Source organism: Balaenoptera borealis (genome assembly GCF_965194805.1).
Source record: "Balaenoptera borealis genome assembly, chromosome: 15".
NCBI classification, from domain to species: domain Eukaryota; kingdom Metazoa; phylum Chordata; class Mammalia; order Artiodactyla; family Balaenopteridae; genus Balaenoptera; species Balaenoptera borealis.
The window spans coordinates 35,634,319-35,655,239 of NC_138871.1; the positions used below are offsets into that span (position 1 = coordinate 35,634,319).

The 20,921-nt window shown below is 42.1% G+C and overlaps 2 long non-coding RNA genes across 4 annotated transcripts in view; one reads left to right on the top strand and one right to left on the bottom strand.

Moving 5' to 3' along the window:
• Positions 1-19,498, bottom strand: part of LOC309611732 — a 106,327-nt gene extending 86,829 nt beyond the window's left edge. For 2 of the 3 annotated variants that reach the window (XR_014234705.1, XR_014234706.1), the window contains exon 1: positions 342-19,498. This is a non-coding gene — a long non-coding RNA (uncharacterized lncRNA). The remainder of the gene's footprint in view (positions 1-341) is intronic. The other variant, XR_014234707.1, reaches the window with a different exon arrangement.
• Positions 1-20,921, top strand: part of LOC309611737 — a 274,615-nt gene that overhangs the window by 232,514 nt on the left and 21,180 nt on the right. The gene's annotated exons all lie outside the window — the stretch shown is intronic.

Sequence of the window (20,921 nt, forward strand, 5' to 3'; positions counted from 1 at the left end):
TAAAACTGCACCTCTCCTCCCTTGAGCATCCTAGCATTTGAACTTGGAAATAAATAGTCTTTAATCTTTTGAAACCTCTGTTTTCTCATCTGTAAAATATATAACATCTACCTCTTTGGGTTGTTGTAAAGCCCAGAAATAAAGAATATTCAGTATCTATCCATATACCCGGCATGAGGAAATTATCTCATTAATGAGTATAGTGGGAAAGACTACCTTGTTTCTAAAATTTTCTTTTGCATTAGAATATGCTGATAGTAACAGATTCCCCCCCACCCCCACCCCCGCCCAGGTTATACCTGGAGACATGTTTTTCTGGAACACATTAGTTATCTGCTTACCCTGCTTGTCAATGGCAGAAAAATCCAGCTCCTTCCAGATCCTATCCACTGCTGACATGGGAGTGGAGGGGAGACCTGGAAAAACGTCACACATGCTGTCACTCCTTGTTTTTGTGCCTTCACCTGATGACTGCAGCCATATCTAACTGACCTGGTCCACCATGTTGCTGCTCTTGCCAAAAAAATGTCACGTGTCCCATACTATTAGCCCCACACTGGCTCTAGTACTTGTTGCTCAAAAATTCCACCCATCAAGGCAGAAGGCTCCTCTCCAATCTACACTGCATAAAGTCAGTTATCTTCACAGATCCGGGCACAATGAAGAGGGACTGTCCCATGTCATATCACATGGAATCTTCCCAGCTTCCACTTAAGGCCACAGCCGTCCAAGATCTCTTCCCTCCTTCCTATCCCAAGGGGAGTGGTCTTAACAAGCCTCCCAGGCTTGTTTCACCCTCTGGGGAAGCTTCATTTCCCTTCTTCCTTTCCCCATCAACAAATTCTACTATCTGTCCTTTCACTTCACTGGGCTACAAATATTACAGCAGCTGCCCTGCCTGCTCCTTTAGATCTAGATCATATTAGGTAAAACCCACAACTGCATACTTTGGAAGGGCAAATCCTCCTAAAGATTTCTGTGAATTCCTAGGAGTAGGGAAACCAGATTTTTATTCTCAGGGTCACTTCAGTCTGTGAGTTCTTGCTTTTGCATGTACCTCATCGACGAAACGGTGAAACTCTTTTTTTTTTCTTTACACACAGATACACAAATATACTCACAAAATATATTTGTGTGTCTAGTGGATGTAAATGAAGGTTTGGAGAAAAAGAGTTTTCACTGCCATAATGAGCATGATCATGATTTTAAATGAAATATTAGACACTCTCATTCTTCAAATGTGCTTTGCCCCCTTCCCATGTAGAAATCTCACCAGCTCTTTATCTCACAAAGAACTCAGGTTCTTGTAGCATCCTCTTCCCTCCACCACACTTCTCTACCCATCTATTCTCATCTCTCCCTTTTCTCTCAGGAATAAAACACAAGTCTCTCATGCAGAGCACTTCAAGGACCTTTTTTAAAAATTTGGGCTCCCTTTGAAAATGTTGCCCTCAGCGTCTCATCTTCTATCCCAAATAGCTTGATAAATTATTTCCCCCAAACAATGAGTTTCCTCTCTGAGTGATTATGCCAGTAGCTAAAATAATAAAAATTGTCACTCTCTTACACTTACGTTGTCTGGCTGGATTACACCTTTAGTTTTCATTTTCAGCCACTAATACTTTAGTTTAAATCAGTTAATAAGATGAATTGAAAAGAGCAAGAAACAAGAAAACAGAACTAAGAAAAAGTGCATTTTCTCCGAGGGAAGAAGGCTAGGGAGAAAGCACAGAGGGGAAGGTTTTTGGAGGTGCGAGGGTATAGATCAGACAAAATTCAACAAGAATGTACTGTGGGGGGCAGGTGGGGAAAGAAAAGCAAAACTATATACAAGAAGATGGGAGAGCACAGAAAAGGAAATGTATCTATTTTGCCTGGGGCAGGACCTCAGTTTAGGTGTTGCATAAGTATAGTAAAATCCTTTGGTAGAACACACATTCATGAGGACAGGGGAGTTCCTCCTTTGATGTGGAAACAACTACTGAGAAAATCCATGACTCCTCTGCACAAATCTCCTGATGTCATAGCTGCTCTGCAAGCCTGTTTTGGCTCTGCCCTGCATGGGTGTGAGCACCCAGGCGATGAGGGTTGGAACGTGATTGATTACTGAGGCTATAAGTTGTACAACTCTAATGACACACCATTGGGGTACAGGGGGCTGGGGGATAAGGCGGAGGCCATTTTCTTTTGTTATTTTCTGGAGCCTGCTTTGGAATTTTCCCATATTTCTCTCTATTGAACAATAGACATTATCATTTTCATATGTCCTGAAAGTTGAAGCAAGATGTGGAAGATTCAATTGTTGAAGAGCAGTATTCTCTAGCTGCACTCTTCAGAGATTTCCAGCACTTTTGGAAAATGTGCATCAACCAAGAGTTTAGTCACTGGTGGTGTTTAAATCAGGGATGGCCTGATTTCCAATGCACTCTCCGACCCCAGTGGATCTGCTTGGCTGGGGAAGCTCCCACTGGCTTCAAATGGTACAGAGAGTAATGCCAATATACGAAGGATGAAGTCAGATTGATGATGAGTTTTTATCATCTTCCCTAGTTCTGTGTCATCACTGCAGAAAGTGAGCTGCTTCTGGGAAACTGATATACTAACAACTGTTCAAAAGACCTAGGAGCTGGATCTGGAATTTTGACTGGAAGGGGTGTTTCATAGCTAAACATGGTGTCCAGTCAGCGCTCATCTATTTTCTGAGACAGTACTGACTTCAGTTACCACGTGTTCTACTGCAGCTTTGCAATTCCCTTCCCAACACTAAACCACACATACTAGTTAGCAGTTCGGCTAAGAGCAAAAATCAAATTCACCCTTACCATAACCTTATGTAAAAACTTCTATCTTCTCTATTATTATAAAGCGAGGTTTGGGGAAACCCTTATTTCTCAAGCATTGAATGTCTTTTTTTTGGACTCTGAAGGTTTTTGCAGACAGCAATGCCTGTCATGTGGCCCAACAGACCATGCTCCATTCAGATGTTGCTGACTCACGGATCTCACACATCCAAGATTAGTAGATGGAATGTAGGAAAATGCCTACAGCGGCAGCCAGACCCTTGCTAATGAAACCATGGCAGTGACTGCATGACTAGAAAACCAAAAGTTCATTTATTTTCATGAAGCTTTTCTCAGACATTTAGCAGAGAATCTGGGGTGAGGGAAGGGAATGAACTGAAAAAATAGGCAATGTGATACCCAGACAAGATTCCTAGCTGGGGTCCAGCAGAGCTCATGGGCCTGATGCATTCAAATTGACCATTGACTGAGATGTCAGAAGGGCTTCAACTTTATGGAGCAATTGGTGTTATGCTAGATGGAAATCAATACCTGCAATCTAAATTTTGCATTCTGTGTGTTGCCAGTTGAAGTTAGATGTCTGTTTCTCTTTCTTGGACTGATTTTCTTTCTGCAATCAACATAATGAAAAAGAAAATAATGCTTATAAATGAAGTCAGCATATAGCACTGACTGAGCTGGAGGAAGTTGGCAGCTGCAGAAATTCTGTTTTCAGTTTACATTAAGCGGCATTAATTGCACTGCTATGCAACTCAGTATAACTACAGAGTCGTGGATCAAAATACTGTTCTTGTTTAAGGGGCACTGGGGTCTAAGCGTGTGGCTATTGGGTGGGGAGGCCAGGCCCTCTTGGTCGTCTCTCAGCAAGGGCTGTATCTTTTAGCCCTAGGACCTTATTCTAGGCCAGAGGTGTTGAAGTTCATCCCCTTGGCCAAGAAGCAAACCAAGTCGGGAACAGCCCAAGGGCACCTGGTCTACCAGGTAAGCCAAAACCATTTCCTCTCTAACCCAAAGAGTGAGGTGTGTGGATTGTGTCTTAAGCCAGAAACCTTTCCTGTAGGTCTTAGGGCTGGCTTTGAAAATGAGGTCACTACCAAGTTGAGATTTTCTGATTTTCCTGTTAAGTCTAGTAGCATTACAGGCGAATGCAACATCTAACAAGAATGGCCAGTTTGCGGTTCCACTTGTGAATAAGGTGAGACAGGCTCTAATAACTCCTGGCCAGGTAATGGGAATTTCTCAGCACATCCCTGCTAACCAAGATGTCTTGACGAGAGAGAAATAGTGGTATTTCAGCCTCCTTGCTACCATTAACCAGCTATGGGGCCTCAGACAAGGTAAACTGTTAACTCTCTGACCCTCCCACGGGTGCTTTGTAAAGTGGAGATAGCTTAGCTGCCAAAATGTAAGGGCCTAACTTAGTAGAACTCTAAGTTCTTCTCAGCTCAAAATCTGGGATCCAGGTATATTTTTGGTATGTTTCTGAGGGTGGAGACCTTGATTTTATTTCATTATCCTCAGTACTTGGGACATGGCAAGAACTCGTTCATGATGGATTGAATAAATAATTAAATAAGTATAATTATAATGTTCAAGAAAACTATATTCTTGCAATTAACCCACAGTGAAACTACCCAATTTAACGTATGTTTTGGCAAAGAATGAGATTCAGCCAGCCGGTTCTGCATACCAAGGGGCCCAGCCAAGGGCAGAGTTTTCAGAAGCAATGAGGAAAAAGAGAACAGATGGGGACACTCCTACCTTTCACAGAGCTTGCGAGCCTGGAAACACAGGCAAGTATGCAGTTACTCCCAGAAAAGCCAGGCTGTCTTGTTTGTGCAGATTAGTGAAGACTTAAGGCTATCAGAAATGATCATTTTGTAGGTATGAACTTGGCTCCTCCCTCTTCAAACCCCTTGAACCAATGGTCCTATAACATCAGAAGAAAGATACATTAATTCATTCCAAGATTATGGGCAATTCTGTGTGATTTGGGTACAAGACCAGCAAGGATAGATGGAGACTCCTCCCTGGTGCTCAGAGGCAGTGCAGGTCCTTGGAGCTATGAGCTGATCTGTGGAAAGAGGAGGGGATCCTGTCCCAGGGAGCACTCAGGAGGCTTGACCATCAACTGAGAAGCTACACAGGGTCCAGAGAAGCCTAAGGCAGTAGGGTCCTGTCAGGGGAAATGAGCTTCAGCAGACGGAGGCAAGACATCAAGGTGTATTTCAACCTATTAGTGACAGCTCAGTTATTTTGAGGCTTCCTTGGGGACCCATTTTATCAGCTTCCTACCACAACTATATTTGGGGTTATGTGCTTCCTGTGTTAATAGTCAGACATGCCAAGTCAAGATTGCTGTAGACAGGCCTGCTGCATACAGATTACTCTGACACCAAGGCACCTGGCCTAGGAGGTGAGTGGGGACTGAAATCCAGGCTGGTCTCCACTCACTACATCATAGGACGCAGTACTGGGTATGTGTCCCTCAGTGGGATACCGTGGCTAAGCCACTTATCCTTGGAGCTGCATCTGCCCAGAGGAAATGTTTCCTAATTTGTCAGGTCAGGGAGTTATGTGCTGATTAATCTCCACTCCCTCCTCCCACACCAGACCCATTCATGGATCTTCTCTGCCCTGTTCTGTGCCCCAGATGGTGGTCCCTACACAATGCATCTTAGACTTTCTCACCTTCTGGCTGCCAGTGGGGTTTGGCCAGCTGGAATCACCAGTAGGAGATGAGACACCCTCCCTTGCACATGCTCCCTCCCCGTCCCCCCGTGGACAGTGTTTGTGGTCCTGCTGGGCGGCCTCTCCCATACAGCTCTAGCTCTCATTGAGGTCTAGCCATGCTGTTCCCTCCCTTGTTCTTTTAGGCCTGTGGGTAATAAAGGCCTTCACTGGTGCTAGTCTCTGGGTGCCTCATCAACCTTTGTGGGTTCCCTTCTCCCTGGCCACACCTCTGTAAATGGTCCTTTTATTCAATTCTGTTCAATTAAATCCTTTTGCCTCCATCTTCTCTTTCTGGTTGGAACACTGACTGATGGAGAGGACCTTTTTCTAATCTGCACAGATGGACCATATAGGCTAGCAGAGACCATAGGTGCAAATAGCACTTTGAAATTCAAAACAAATATTTGCCATGTCACCTCTGTAAAATGGTAGTAATGATCATAATACTTATTTGATAGGGTTATTGTGAAGATTAAACGAGACATATAGAATGGTTTGCATAGTGCCTGGCACAAAATAAGTGCTCAATAAGTGGTAGTTATCTTTCTTAACTTGTGATCATTGGAAATCCCATGTAGCCTTCAGTGTTCACTCAGCTCTCCCTTCATGCATGAAGCATCTGCTGAGCACTGTAGTTCCCACAATGACTGCCTTTCTCTAAATTTCTATCCTATTAATTGTCTATATAATTAATTTGGCTTCATATATTTTCACCCACTGTTATTTTTAATATCTACTATGTGCAAAGTACATAATTCAAGATATGTTTCCTTCCATCAATGAGAACATGGGCATAGAGGAAAACATTTATTGAGTATACATGGTGTGTCAAACACTGTTAGGCACTTTCCATGTCCTTTAAACTTCATAACAATTCTATGAAGTAAATACTGTTAGTCCAATAAAATGTCCAAGTCTCCTGGGCAGTAAGTGGTAGGGAAGGGTTCAAACATGTGTCTTTCTGCTGCAAAGCACTAAGAACTCTTCAGTCTATTAGACGAGATGACATATAACCAAGTAACTATAATTCGAGATAGTTATATGCACCTTATCATTAGGAAAATAGTGAGCTAGAGATGGACAGAGAAGATGGGCATTAACTCCCTGCCAGGTGTTTATCTAATACCATTAAAAGATAGCGGCTAAGCCCTGGGATGTGGAAAGAAACACAACCAATCCTTGTTTGGAGGGAATTAGATTCTAATAACTGAGCCAGACCCGTGGAAAGATAACTTTAACATAATCTTGAAAATAGTGAAACTATGATTGGGTTTGGAGAAAACTTCCTGGAAGAAAGAGGATTTGAGCTATATCTTAAAAGATGATTCAAGTCAGCTCGTTGAAGAAATAAGGACAATACATTCAGGTAAAGGGAAAAGCATGAGCAAAAGCTCTACCTATACAGTTAAATATGCTCAGTCATCTGTGCACATGTATTTGACATGTTGTTATTGTCAGTGACCTGAGGATAAGAGCTATGCCTCCTTTCCAACCTTGTCCTAACACCCCATTCAACTCAAGGCTGAAGGCATAGGAGAAACTCGACAAAATCTTTTGTTTGAATGGATGAATGCCTTACTCTCCTCTGGGAGATGCAGAAGGAATAAGTGGTACCACTGTCTCCCTGATTTCAAGGCCAATGCCAAGTTGCTTCCAGACATCAGAGTTGAGGCATATAGCTAAAGACAGGCAATATTTTTAAGTGGCAGAGCTCATCATTGGTGTAACTGGAAATGGAGTTCAGGTTGGCTGGTGTTGTATTGACGTTAGCACACTATTTCTCAAGATCCAGCAGCCCTGGTGTCTAAAGTACCCTCAAAGCTAACTTCAACACATTCAGGAGACAATTTCAACAGAACCTATGAAGGACATGAATGCACTTCCCTAATTTCAACAGGAGCAAACCAGAAACACGTGGAAAAACATTATGTTCAGATGACTTATTTATAAATCTTCTCTTCCCTCCCATGAATATATCCAGTCATCATGGCCTTTGATCATTTGGAGTATTAAATAACCTCAGTCGTTAGAAACTAACTTTAAATTGTACTTGAAAATTTCTTTGACTTTAGGGGGAACTTCCTTTTATAATTGTGCATTGTTCTTATTTCTGATGCTTTAACAGATGAAAACTGTCCATAGGAGATAATTCAGCAAGTTAGTTATCCTACTGCCAAGCAAAACTAAAGTCTGTATCAGCTGTGAGAAGATAATTCAATTTGCCTAAAAATGTCATTTTCAGAAGGCTTATATCACATATCAAAATTATTTTAAAATCTTAACTAGGACACGGTGGGAACCTGTATAAGTGATGTGCAGCTGATCTGCAGTTCTGAGAACTGAAGCTATTTTCTAATGCTCTGTATTTTTCAACTAAAGTACTAAGTATCTCATTCCAGTGGCAATAGGTGGTTAATCCTCTACAAAAGTTCTTGGATGTATTCCTTGTAAATGCTAATTATTAAGAAGAAATTGTTATAGGGTTTCTTAGGAAATCAATACTTTATTATGTAATAATTGCATCTGCAAGTTTAATGTTCTCCATAAGCCCCAGCAAAATGAAAGAGGTCACTGGGTGAGATGGTGCAAATGGTCCTTGCCTGACCTGGAAAATCTTTGAGAATTTGAGGCCTAGTAAAGTGCCGAGATGTCATTAAAATATTTTCACAAGTACAACATTTATTATGGAAACCAAATTGCAAGAACATCTGTCTGGATGACACTTTGGCCCAAAGTTGGACCTAAACCTGGTAACAGTTATAATTGAAACTGTGGCTTCATTTTTCTCCCCAGATCTTTGATTTTTCCTTTGCCTCACAGAGCAATTTATTTCTCAAAGCTACAGCAGTTAACTTTTGTTTTCCTAAGCCTTCCTGGGCAAAAATCCCAGCTCTTCCAGTTTTCAACCAAGAAGTTATGGAAGGCAGGAAGGCAGGGAAGGAGCCCTCGAGGAGATAGAAGGGAGCTCAAAATCACTCTTCCAAGAATTTCTGGGTCACTGTCTAATTGATACGCCTATTGGCAAGCCTCAGATTTAAGTTTCTTCTGACTTCACAGGCAGTTCTGATTCTGCACCCAGCCATGTGTGAAGACTCGAGGCATTGAACATGGAACCCAAAAAAACCCAGCCAGTTCCACTTAAAGCACTCAGGCTGGGGAACTGTACCATAGCAAAATACCCCAAACAATTGTTTTTCCATTATGATCTTCAGCCTAGCATTTATTATCATTTTTTATTGCACACTTTTAAAGGCAATGGTCCATTTTACTTAGATCATTAATTTGCAAAAATCATGAGGTATGAGCAGAGATGGTGTTTTTTATGGGCCATGCTACATCTCTACAGGACCCCAAAGGAAATGAGGTGTGGGTTTCAGCACATTATAGGAAGAGGCCCTGGGACCACAAGCTCCATATTCTTTCAGAAATAGAAAAGACCAAAGTACTTGCACAGGAATGATGCAGCTGGATGAATGGAGAGATGCATGAATAATGGACAGCCTGAATAAATGAATGGAGAAAGAAGCAATAGAGGGAAACTCTGACCAGCAGTGGGGTGTAGGCGGAAGACCCCTGGATGTGGAGTCTGGAGATCCTGGCTCCACGTATGGCCAGTCACTTACCAGCTGTTTGACTGCTGTCAGTGAACTCAGAGTGTACCTCACCTTTGCACCTGCAAAATAATAATAATCATACCTATTTCATAAGACGGGCAGGCAATGGAGCCCTAAGAAGTCAGGTCATGGGCTGCAGAGCCAGACTGCCATGGTTTAAATCTGAACTTCTCTCCCTTGTTTGCTCTGTGACCTTAGGCATCTTATCCCCTCTATATTTGTGTTTCCTCATCCACAGAATGGGGATAATGTACTAAACTCCTAGGGATGGGGGTGAGCATTGGATAAATTAATACACATAAAGTGCCTAGAAGAGTTTCTGGTACATAATAGCCTAGATGCATTACAATAATATTACTACTTTTGCATATATAATAGTGTTACATAGATACACTTTACATTATGTTAGTTATCATTATTATTATTGTTATTATTATAGTTAGGATTATATAAATTATGATTCTCAGTCTCAGTCGAGAGAATCGAGCCTAGCCGATTTAAGTAGAAAAGGATATTAGAGGATATTAAGAAGGTCATAGAGAATCTCCTGGATAGTCAGGAGCCCAGGCTTGTTTATTATATAGTCAGAACCAAACAGTAATAGGATCCAACTATATCCTAAAACTGTTATAGTGAAACACCACTGCCTATATCTCCAGGCATTGACTACCCTTGAGATTTGAATCCAAGAGCTTTGCTACTGCTATCTGCACTTTGCTATCTGCTATCTGCATACCCAGAAGATCCAATTTCTCTTTGCATAGAAACAACCTCTTATTTCTCCAAGTCACAAACAGGATGCCTCTAATTGGTGGAATCAAGGCTATTTGTCTCTATCCTAGCTGCAAGGGAGTCTGGCAAATGTAGTCATTAGCTTTCCAACCTGCACAGTAGAGAAAAAGCTAAGAAAAACTAAGGAAAGCTAAAAGAAAGTTGGAGTGAGCCAACCTAAAATGTCTGCTATAAGGATTTTTAAATAAAAGATAGGGCTGGTAGCTACATTTGATCAAATAAGGTAGAGGCAGAAGATCTTTGATTTGTTTTTCCGAGATTAATTAGGAGTTTCCAAAGATAATTAATAATTATACTTGTAACACTATTGTGTTACATAGGCATAGGCAAGTGGAACTAACCTAATGGTTGGTGCCATACCTGTGACTTGGGGAGGAGAGGAGGTTCCTCCTCTAACATCATTCTTGCCCTGTATAAACCAATGAGACAGTCTTTCCTTTATCTTCACTCTCCAGAGGAGTAGATGCAGACTGCATGATCTGGAAGGGCCTGGGATGAGGTTTCTCCTAGAGAAGTGACTCTGGAAACTTTAAAGGTACTTTCAAAATACAAGGATCTATGAAGTACTGGTTGCTTGAGGTTATGAGGATTCAGCAAGCAAGGACTGTTATGGACCACTAATGTAATTAATCATATATTGAATCAACAACATGGTAATTACCTACAAGGCCTGTTTTAGAAATTGTCTGAGTATGCGTGAATATAGAGAGTCAGGAAACCTGGCTTCTAGTTCTCTCCTACCACTGCTGCATATGTGAACTTCCACAAGCTATTTCAGCTCTCTGGGCCTCAATTTCCTCATTTAAACTCTGATCTCCTGTAAAGTATTAGTTTTACCTTCTAAAATGAAATGAACGAAAATCAGGCCGGTCCAACCACAAAGTCCTCAACAAACTGCTTAACAACCACAATAAACTGCTTCTAATTATAACTATTATCTTTGCAAAACACTTTCATATTGGTTTCCTCATTTGAGCTAGTCAACAATCCTGAGTAGATAGACTAATTCTTATGCTAATTTTCTAGTTGGACAACTGAGTCACCAGGAGATTAGCCCAGCAGATTAACCTAGCTGGATGTCAGAATCTCCAGTGGCCTAGCATGTGATCTATCCTGGAGAATGTTCCATGTGCACTTGAAAAAAATGTATTCTGCTGCTTTTGGATGGAATGTTCTATCATATATCAATTAAGTCCATCTGATCTAATGTGCCATTTAAGGCCAGTGTTTTGTTATTGATTTTCTGTCTGGATGATCTGTCCATTGCTGTAAGTGGAGTGTTAAAGTCCCTTATGATTATTTTGTTACTGTTGATTTCTCCTTTTATGTCCATTAATATCTACCTTAAATATTTAGGTGCTCCTATTTTGGGTGCATATATATTTACAATTGTTGTATCTTCTAGGATTGATCCCTTGATCATTATGTAGTGTCCTTCTTTGTCTCTTATAACAGTCTTTTTTTTAAAGTCCATTTTGTCTGCTATAATTATTGCTGCTCTGGCTTTCTTTTGATTTCCATTTGCACGGAATACCTTTTTCCATTCCCTTACTTTTACTCTGTGTGTGTCTCTAGATCTGAAGTGAGTCTCTTTCAGGCAGCATATGTACGCGTCTTGTTCTATACCCATTCAACCACTCTATGTCTGATGGTTGGAGCATTTAGTCTATTTACACTTAAGGTAATTATCAATATGTATGTTCTTACTGCCATTCTGTTAACTGTTTTGAATTTGTTCTTGTAGGCCTTTTTTTTTCTTTCTTCAAAGATATTTGCAAATGATATGACCAATAAGGGGTAAATATCCAAAATATATAAACAGCTCATACAACTCAACATCAAAAGAACAAACAACCCGATTAAAAAATGGGCAGAAGTACTGAATAGACATTTTTCCAAAGAGGAAATGCAGATGGCCAACAGGCACATGAAAAGATGCTTAACATGTCTAATCATCAGGGAAATGCAAATCAAAACCACAATGAGATATCACCTCACACTGTCAGAGTGGCTATCATCAAAAAGAACACAAATAACAAATGTTGGTGAGGATATGGAGAAAAGGGAACCCTGATACACTGTTGGTGGGAATATAAATTGGTGTAGCCGCTGTGGAAAACAATATGGAGGTTTCTCGAAAACCTAAAAATAGAACTACCATATGACCCAGTAATTCCACTCCTGGGTAAATATCAAAAAAAAAAAAACCCCAAACCACTAATTTGAAAAAATACATGCACCCCAATGTTCATAGCAGCATTATTTACAATTGCCAAGGTATGGAAGCAATCCAAGAGTCCATCAACAGATAAATGGATAAAGAAGATATGGTGGGCTTCCCTGGTGGTGCAGTGGTTAAGAATCTGCCTGTCAATGCAGAGGACACGGGTTCGAGCCCTGGTCGGGGAAAATCCCACATGACACGGAGCAACTAAGCCCATGAGCCAGAGCTACTGAGCCTGCGCGTCTAGAGCCTGTGCTCCACAACACGAGAAGCCACAACAATGAGAAGCCCGCGCACCACGATGAAGAGTAGCCCCCGCTCGCCGCAACTAGAGAAAGCCTGAGCACAGAAACGAAGACCCAACACAGCCAAAAATAAATAAATAAATAAATAAATTTATATAAAAAAAAAGATATGGTAAATATATACAATGGAATACTACTCAGCCATAAAAAAGAATGAAAATTTTGCCATTTGCAGCAACACAGATGGACTTGGAGGGCATTATGCTAAATGAAGTAAGTCAGACAAAGAAAGACAAATACTGTATGATATCACTTATATGTGGAATCTAAAAAATACAACAAACTAGTGAATAAAATAAAAAAAGAAGCAGACTCACAGATATAGAGAACAAACTAGTGGTTACCAGAGGGCAGAGGAAAGGCAGGAGGGGCAATATAGGGGTAGAGGGGGAAAAAAGGGGTATTATGGGATTATATGAAATCAGGTGTGCAAATCTTTTGAAAATTGTAAAGCACTATAGAATTTGAAGACTCTTTCATTCAATAAAAAAGAATAAAACAATAAAAATTAAAAAAAAAAAAAGGAATCTCCAGTGGAGCTTTGTAAAGCTATAGGTTCCTAGTCCCTCCTCCAAAACCTATTAAGTCAAAATATCTAAGAATGGAGGCCTCGAGTCATCATTTTTCAAAAACTCGCCCAGTTGATTCTCAGGCAGCTGTACTGGGCACCCCTAGGTCAGGGGTTCTCAAAGTGTGGGTTCTCCAGCAGCAGCAGCATTATTTGTCAGAAATGGAAATTCTCAGGCCCCCTACCCCAAATCTACTGAATCCAGACCTGAGAGGAATCCAGAGAGCCAGATGTACACTATGGTTTCAGAATCACTGGTCTAGATTAAAACAGGTGACATAGCAATGAAGACAACAGATGCTCAAGCCTGCCAATTTAAAGTGAATCCCGTCTCTGCCGCTTCCTGGTTGTGGGATCTTAGGCATCTGCCTACTGTCCCTGGCCTTGGTTTACATTTGTAAAATGGAGATGAAGCTAGTTTTCTCTTCATAGGGTTATTATGAGGAATAAGTTTGCTAAAATTAGTTAAAAACTAACAATAGTGTCTTACACAGAGTAAGAGCTTAAATAAAATTTAAGGTTCTTGCCCAGGAATAAAGCTATGAATGGAATGAAAAAGAGTGGAGAAGCAGCTCAGGAAATGAAATCCTTGGGGAGAAGGAGCATTGGGGGCTTTTATCTAGAACATGAGGCCAATGACCCTGCTCGCATATTCTAAATGACTGTGGGGGTTGGGGGAGAATGTGAAGAACAACTTGAACAAGCAACCCACCTGGAGTCTGGAACAGGCCCTCACTTGTAGGAGCCTTCATGGTGTGCTGAGAAGAGCACAGACCTGTGTCGGCCCACTCTGGGCTGTAGTTTCCTCACCCAAACAACTGAGCTAATAACAACAACTTGATTTTCTCCATGGAATTGTTGAGAATCGAGCAGAGCTATTAGATGTTGTTATATATTTGAAGAGGCAAAGGTCTTAGACGAGTGTTCAGGATTACCAGCACAGTGTCCTCTCCTAGGCTAAGCTCTCTGGACACTGCACTGGCTCTTTCTGGTCTCTTTCCACTGAGATAGTCCAGCGTGAGAAGATGAAGAACAGTGACCGGGAATTCCAAATTTCACACTAGGAAGTCTGTTAGCTCCCAATCCCAAAGCTGCAGAACCCAGCCATCAGCCTGGGCTGGGCCAGGCCAGGGTGTTTACCTGGTGCAGCTGTTTGGCCTAGGATATAGATAAACATATGAAACGCTTAAGATACATTTCTTAGAATCTTTATAAGCCAGATAAGTTGTAATAACAGCCCCAAAGGGAAGCCTCACTTGTAAATATCTATTTGGGGACCTTAAAAAAATATCGATCCAGGTCCGGAGACTGTGTCATAGCTGAGATCCTCTTCCGACCCAAGGCTGGCTGTGTGACTTTTCTGGGACAGACCAGGCAGAGCAAAGCCCAGGGAGGCTAGTTGCTGCCACAAACATTTACTCTCTCCGTAAAGACGATGACAAGCACTCTTGCTATCAACAGCCTCTGGAGCTGTGACGCTTCCTCCGGCACACTGGCCTCCTCCTCTCTCTGGCGAAACTGCAGATCCTGTGGTCCTTCCTTCAAGTCCTTCATCTGGCCCTTCGAGCTATTGCTGCGTACCCGGCGTTTCGCTTTACCTGCACTCAACCATGGTCTGATCTCTCTGCGTGGATGACTTCATGCTCCAGAGAGCTTGAGAACTTGTCACCAGAGACACAGCTGGTTTCTTCACGTGCTGTCTCCGGGAGCTCGGGCAGGAGAAGCACCTGCTGGCGGTTTGCTTCGATGCTTCTTGGCCTCGCCTGTGTGGCCCACAGGCCTGCGACTGGAACATCTCCCCATCGTCCACTGCATGGCCTGTGCCCGCAGTCGGTTTCTCCAACCAGCCCTCGACTGTGCAAAGACCATCGCATTCTGGGGAGAGCAGGTCCCACTACAGGTTGGCAAACACCTGTCAGGTATCGTAACTCAGCTTGCACCAGGCTTCCGTGACCTCCTCTAGGGTCATTTCCTAGTTTCCTTCCTTGACCCGTGGACCAGGCTAAAGTCCCTGTTTACAGAGGAAGCCAGGGCCTCTGTAAACAGGAACCATCTGTCTGCTTCTCCAATCTGAATGAAGTTTTAAATTTGCTGCCTTGTAGATTATTCAGGAATCCAGTCTGATTAGACTTTTACCCAATGGAAATCATTTTCAACACCTGAAACACTCATTAAATTTCTGTGCTCATGGAAACCCATGAGGGGCTGAGAGTAATGACAGACCCTGCCCAGCTCCCGCCTATCCTATCTGGCCCCTCCTTAGGCCACTGAACCCATGACTGCAGCCTCAGCTTCATGGGACCCAAAGGAACAACTCTGATCCTGGAAAAGTTGAATTTAAGCAGTTCTAACGCAGGACTCTGACGACCTCAAATCACTTGCTTCCACTGTGGTTCCCAACTTGTGTCCCTGTGTTGCCAAGGCAGGATATTTTTCTTATTTCTGAGACCCAGGCCCCTCTGTGCCCTACATCACGTGACTGGGCCTCTGCCTGAAGTTGTTCCCCAGGCCCTTAGGCCCTGCCCACTCCTGCTGGGCTCTCTTCTTCCTTTCAGTGAAGTCTTGCTCTTGACCTGAGTCTATAGCTGGGGCCCTAGTTGCTAAAAGACTTCCCTAGATTATGGGGCCTTCTCCACTTGACACCTTGCCGTATCAATCATGACCTGCTGTTGCCTTGTTCTTCTGATGCCATATATTACCCACAAGCCTGGAGTTCCTAGCACTTGATCTATTCCAGTAGGCAGATCAAAGTTCAGTCCTGGCCTCTTCCAGGCTGCCCTATCTGATTGCAGTAAAAAACAAACAAACAAACAAATACCCCATCATACCCTAAAATAGGACTGTAGATTATAGGCTTGCATAGTATACCTCCTGAGCAATCACAGACAGAGATTCATTTTGAAGACATTTGCTAAGGCACAAAGTAGGCGCTGAAGAGATGTTGGAGGAACAGATGAATAAGTGGAGCTTGTCTGCCCATGAGAGGTTCGTGATCACTCAAGGAAGAAAGCTCAGATATTACCTTGTGTCCCGAAGGAAGGAATCCTTTAACTTGCATTATGCAGAAGGGGGTACCGGGATAAGGACAGGAATCGTAATGCTCAATCAGCCTCATACTGCAGGTGTCCTTGGGGACAGCCCACCTAACAGGCAGGGGACTCAAGGACCCGGAGATGAGGACAAAATAAGTAGGGAGATGGAGAAATAAAGACAAAACTCACCCTAACCTGATGACCTGATGAGCAGGGTTAGAGAGACAGGAAAGCCAGGGACTCTTTTTCTTAAAGAAAAGAAAGCAATTAACCAGAAAAATAACAGCTCCTACCACTGGCATCAGAAAGTTACCCCTCCAGTTGCTCTCCCTCTTTCTGTCGAGCTACAGAATGATGGGAATGAGAGTGAGACAAGAGAAAGCAAGCAGAACAATTTTCATAGGTGTCCAGAAGCCTCCAAGGCTGTGGGGAAGGAAGAAGAAAAGGAATCTAATGCTTCCAGAACACTAAATGCTAATCCTGGTGAGAAGCAGGCACGTGAGAGAAGAGGATTCCAAAGGCTGCTCTGCTTTCAACTCTCACCTGCTGAGAGTGTGGGCAGCGGAAGGAAGGGAAGCTGGGTTCTTTCTGCTCTCTGGCCAGAGATAACTTTATTCAGGTGTTCTGAGGGAGCCACTGGGCAAGGAGTGAGGAACAGCTAGAGTGATAAGAGGCTCCTTTCCCCTCACTGTTCATGGGCATGCCAGATTCTGAGAGATTCCCCATAGCAGAGAGCTGCCAGATAAAATACAGGATATCCAGTTAAAATGTGAATTTCAGACAATGCATAATTTTTAAGTATGAATATGTTCCATGCAATATTTGGGATATACTTATTCTTTAAAAAATTGTATTGTTGATCTAAAATTCAAAGTTCACTGGGTACTCTATACTTTTCTTTGCTAAACCTGGCAACTACCCGCAAACAGATTCTTCACCCAGCCGCAGAGGTGTCTGATGATGTGACCAGCATGGAAAACAGGACTCTGGGCTGTGGGGGAGGGGGTGAAATCAGGAAAGTTCATGCTTCTGAGGTTATACACTTGCTGAATCTGCTCCCATTTTCTTTCTACTAATCCAACCCTCTCCATTCCTCACTCCTTAGTTCATATCCCACCATCCTTGACTACCTCTCCCACAGGAAGACATACTACCTAACTTCCCCTGGGGTAAGATACCAGATTGTAATTTTTCTCCAGTGATATCATGTGCGCACATTTTGATTGGGACTCTTCTTTCTATGTCTACTTCCTTCCACACCCACCATGTTCCCCTAAACACATACATCCCACAGCTCGAGGGTCAGGCACACCGTGAGGGTTAAATTTTACATTCAGGAGTGTTCCGAAGTAAAGGAACCTCGGAGATCACCTAGTCTCCCTCCCTAAATTTGCCAACAGGGAGAACCTGAGACCAGAGAACTGAAGGGACTTACCTAGGAGCACGATGCTTATCAAGCAGAGAGGGAAGCACACAAATTCTGATTCACTGGCTTCACTCTAGAACTTTCTACTATATCAGTGTTTTGTACAATACTGAGCAAATACAGGCATTCTCAGTAAATATTTAAGCAAACTAATGAACTCATAAATGAATAAACTATGAAATCAATGCTTTATGATTGATTTGCTAACTGTATGTTGGCTCTATTCTCAGGGAGCTTCTTGGCCCCTGAAATGGTAAACGTAAGCAATGAAATCCAGCCATCTTTCCAGAAGCAATGTTCTGTGTTTACAGGAAATAGGTAGCATGAGTGCCACTTCCTTCCACAGGACAGGACTGGGTAAGTCTGGGCTGAGTTGGGTAGTAGCAAAAAGCAGCCTTCTCACTGGGCAAAGGCTACTCTGAATTGCTGCATGTATAACTACAGAAACTCTAAGGAAAAAAAAATTTTTTAAATATTTTAGCTAGCTATGTGACCTTTAACAAGGTAATAACTGCCCCAACCTTTGGATTTCTCATCTGTAAAAAACATAAATAAAAGAAAAAATTACCAAGATAAAATAAATATCATTTCACTCTGCCAGGCACCTTCTCCTATAGATACTCAATAAGTGTCCATTGATTTTTTTTTTCTTTCCTTAAAGAGTAAACCTATCTTCTTAGCCAATAGTTTTTTAAAAAGGTACTCTTTCTGTGTTTTCATAGGCCATTGATTTTCAGAATTTGGTCCCAGTAGCAGCAACAGCTGCAGCACCTGAAAACTTGTTAAAAATGCAAATTCTTGGGCTTCAAGGCAAACTTACTGAATTAGAAACTCTGGGGGGTGGACCTAGTAATCAGTGTTGTAACAACTGATTCTTAACAGTTGTACAAGTTGATCAGTGTTGTAACAACTGTTGTAACACACCTGCCACGTGCTTCTGATACACACTCAAGTTTCAGAACCTCTGTGCTAGGCTGATGTTTCCAGCAGTATGGTCCATGTACCTCACACATCAAAACACTCCTATTAAAATTGCTAATTTCTAGGCCCTACCCCCAGGCTTGCTAAATCAAAAGCTCTTGTGGGGAAGCAAAGGAGTCGCCTTTTTAACATGTCACCCAGGTGACTTTGATGCACTTAAAGGTCAAGAACAACTTGGCAAACTGGTGTCAAAATAGCAAGTGATGGCATTTCAGTATTTGTGGAGGTCAGATCAGAATTCCTTTTTCTCCTTCTTTGTGACCCCAGAGACTCAGCAGGAGATATAGCTGCATGCCAGTTGGCTCTAGAGGAGTGGGCTAATGGCTGTGTGGTACCCCATCACCTTGGGAGAAATATATTTATCAGTGATCGATGGGAACACACCTCACCACCCAACCTGCTCTCCTAACCTGGAATGGCTCAGACCCAGTCACTTGTTCCAAGTGGCAGAGCCCAATTTGCTCTGACAAATCAGTGGTTTTTTAAAAATGCACACACACACACACACACACACACACACACACACACACACACAAAGTCAAAACAATATCCTGGAAATGTTTTTCCTGGTTGTGTAACTCCTCGTCTTATCTGGTGAGAGCTAGTCAAGGGAAGACATAATATACGCCCTCAGTGTTAATTCAACAAAACTCTTTCCTTTCATGGACCCTGAAAGTGCACGCTGGGTGACAGGAAACTAGGCAAAAATTTTGGTCAGTTTTTCTCTACTTCGAGAATTAACTGTCGACACACCTTTTCTTTTTTCCCTTCAAATTGGCCATCTTCTTGAGGGTGATGAAGTATGGTGATGACAACTCAGGTGAGGTTCCTATCTACAAATTCCCTCAGCACAATGACAAAAATGCAAATGTATTGTTAGTGAAAGTCTTTTCTAGTTTCAATGTGATAGAACTAGGAGTTCCTTAAGCCATTTTGTGAAGGAACTCTACCACAGTAAAAAAGGTTTTCCCTAGTACAGCTTGAAAATTTTTTGTGGATACTGAAGTAGATTTCTTAGTCATTTCTCCTAAGTCTATAAGATCAAACATTGTGTCAATTCCAGTTAAAGACAGATGTAACTAAGGTAAAGTTCACTTATGATCAAGAGATGATAATTAAAAAGGCAAGATTTCTTTCAGGGCAAAAACAGCAAAACAAAATGAAATAAAACAAAACAAAAGCAAAAACCTACCATAGAGGTTAACTCATAAAAACATCATTACAGAGACATTTGTGAGACACTGATTCCTGCAAGAACAAAAAGGGCTTCCTTATTCCTTTTTCACACAGCTCCCCTTTGTAAATGACATTCTGAGTAGTAAGCAACCAGCCTCCAATGCTATCTTCCACTTGGGGCCTACACTGAACTCTCACCCCTAAAGTGGTAAGAACGAGGGATTCGGGCTTGCTATAATGCACTAGCACAGACTCAGAAGTCAATACTCACTAGACATTCCAGGTAGTGCTCTCCTACTGGCAAGGACAGCATCTGGAACTTACTATCATCTGGTTTTTAGTAGTCTGTGGAGTGGTTGCATTTTGTACATGAAAACACAAGATGGAAACTCTCAGTCTAGGAAAACCTTGAAGCTCTTGATGTTCTTTGAAATAAGTCTATCATGATTAGTACTTACCTTTCTCTGGAAATGAGAAATGACAGGAGCATGGGATTAGGAATAGCAACAGAGGTAATGTTAGTCATTTGATGGAGCATTTATTGACTAATCCTGATGCCAAGTGTGGAACACTGGTCATGTCACTTCACCTTCAGGACAATACTTAAGGTCGGTATTATAGATGCACAGAAAAGTCTCAAGGAAGTTAGATGATGTGGGAGTGGGAGATGTGGGAGTTGAACCCCAATGCTCTGTTAACACTCCTTTGATTCATTACACCCTGTTATGGGCTGAATGTTTATGTCTACTCAAAATTCATTATGAAGTCCTAGCCCTCAGTGTGATGGTATATGGAGGTGGTGCCCTTGGTAGGTAATTAGGTTTAGGTTATGTCATGAGGGTGGGACACTCATGATGGTATTAGTGAACTATATGAAGAGAAAGAGAGAGATGTCTCTCCCCATAAGCAAGCACTGAGGAAAGGCCATGTGACCACACGGTGAGATGGTGTCTGTCTATAAGCCAGGAGGTGGACCTTCACTAGACACTGAATATCCAGCACCTTGATCTTGGACTTCCCAACCTCCAGAATTGTGAGAAATAAATTTCTGTTGTTTAAGCTACCCTGTCTATGGTACTTTGTTACAGCAGCTTGAGCAGACTAAGACATACCCCCCATCCCTTTTTTTGGACTACTGGTGCTATAACATGATGAAGGTTTTGCTAATACTGTTTTTTAAGTCTTTTCACCATTAAATCCAAAATCAGAGCATTCGTTTCATTCATTCACTCACTGGGCCTTTCATGTTGCCTTAGTACCCTGGCTCAA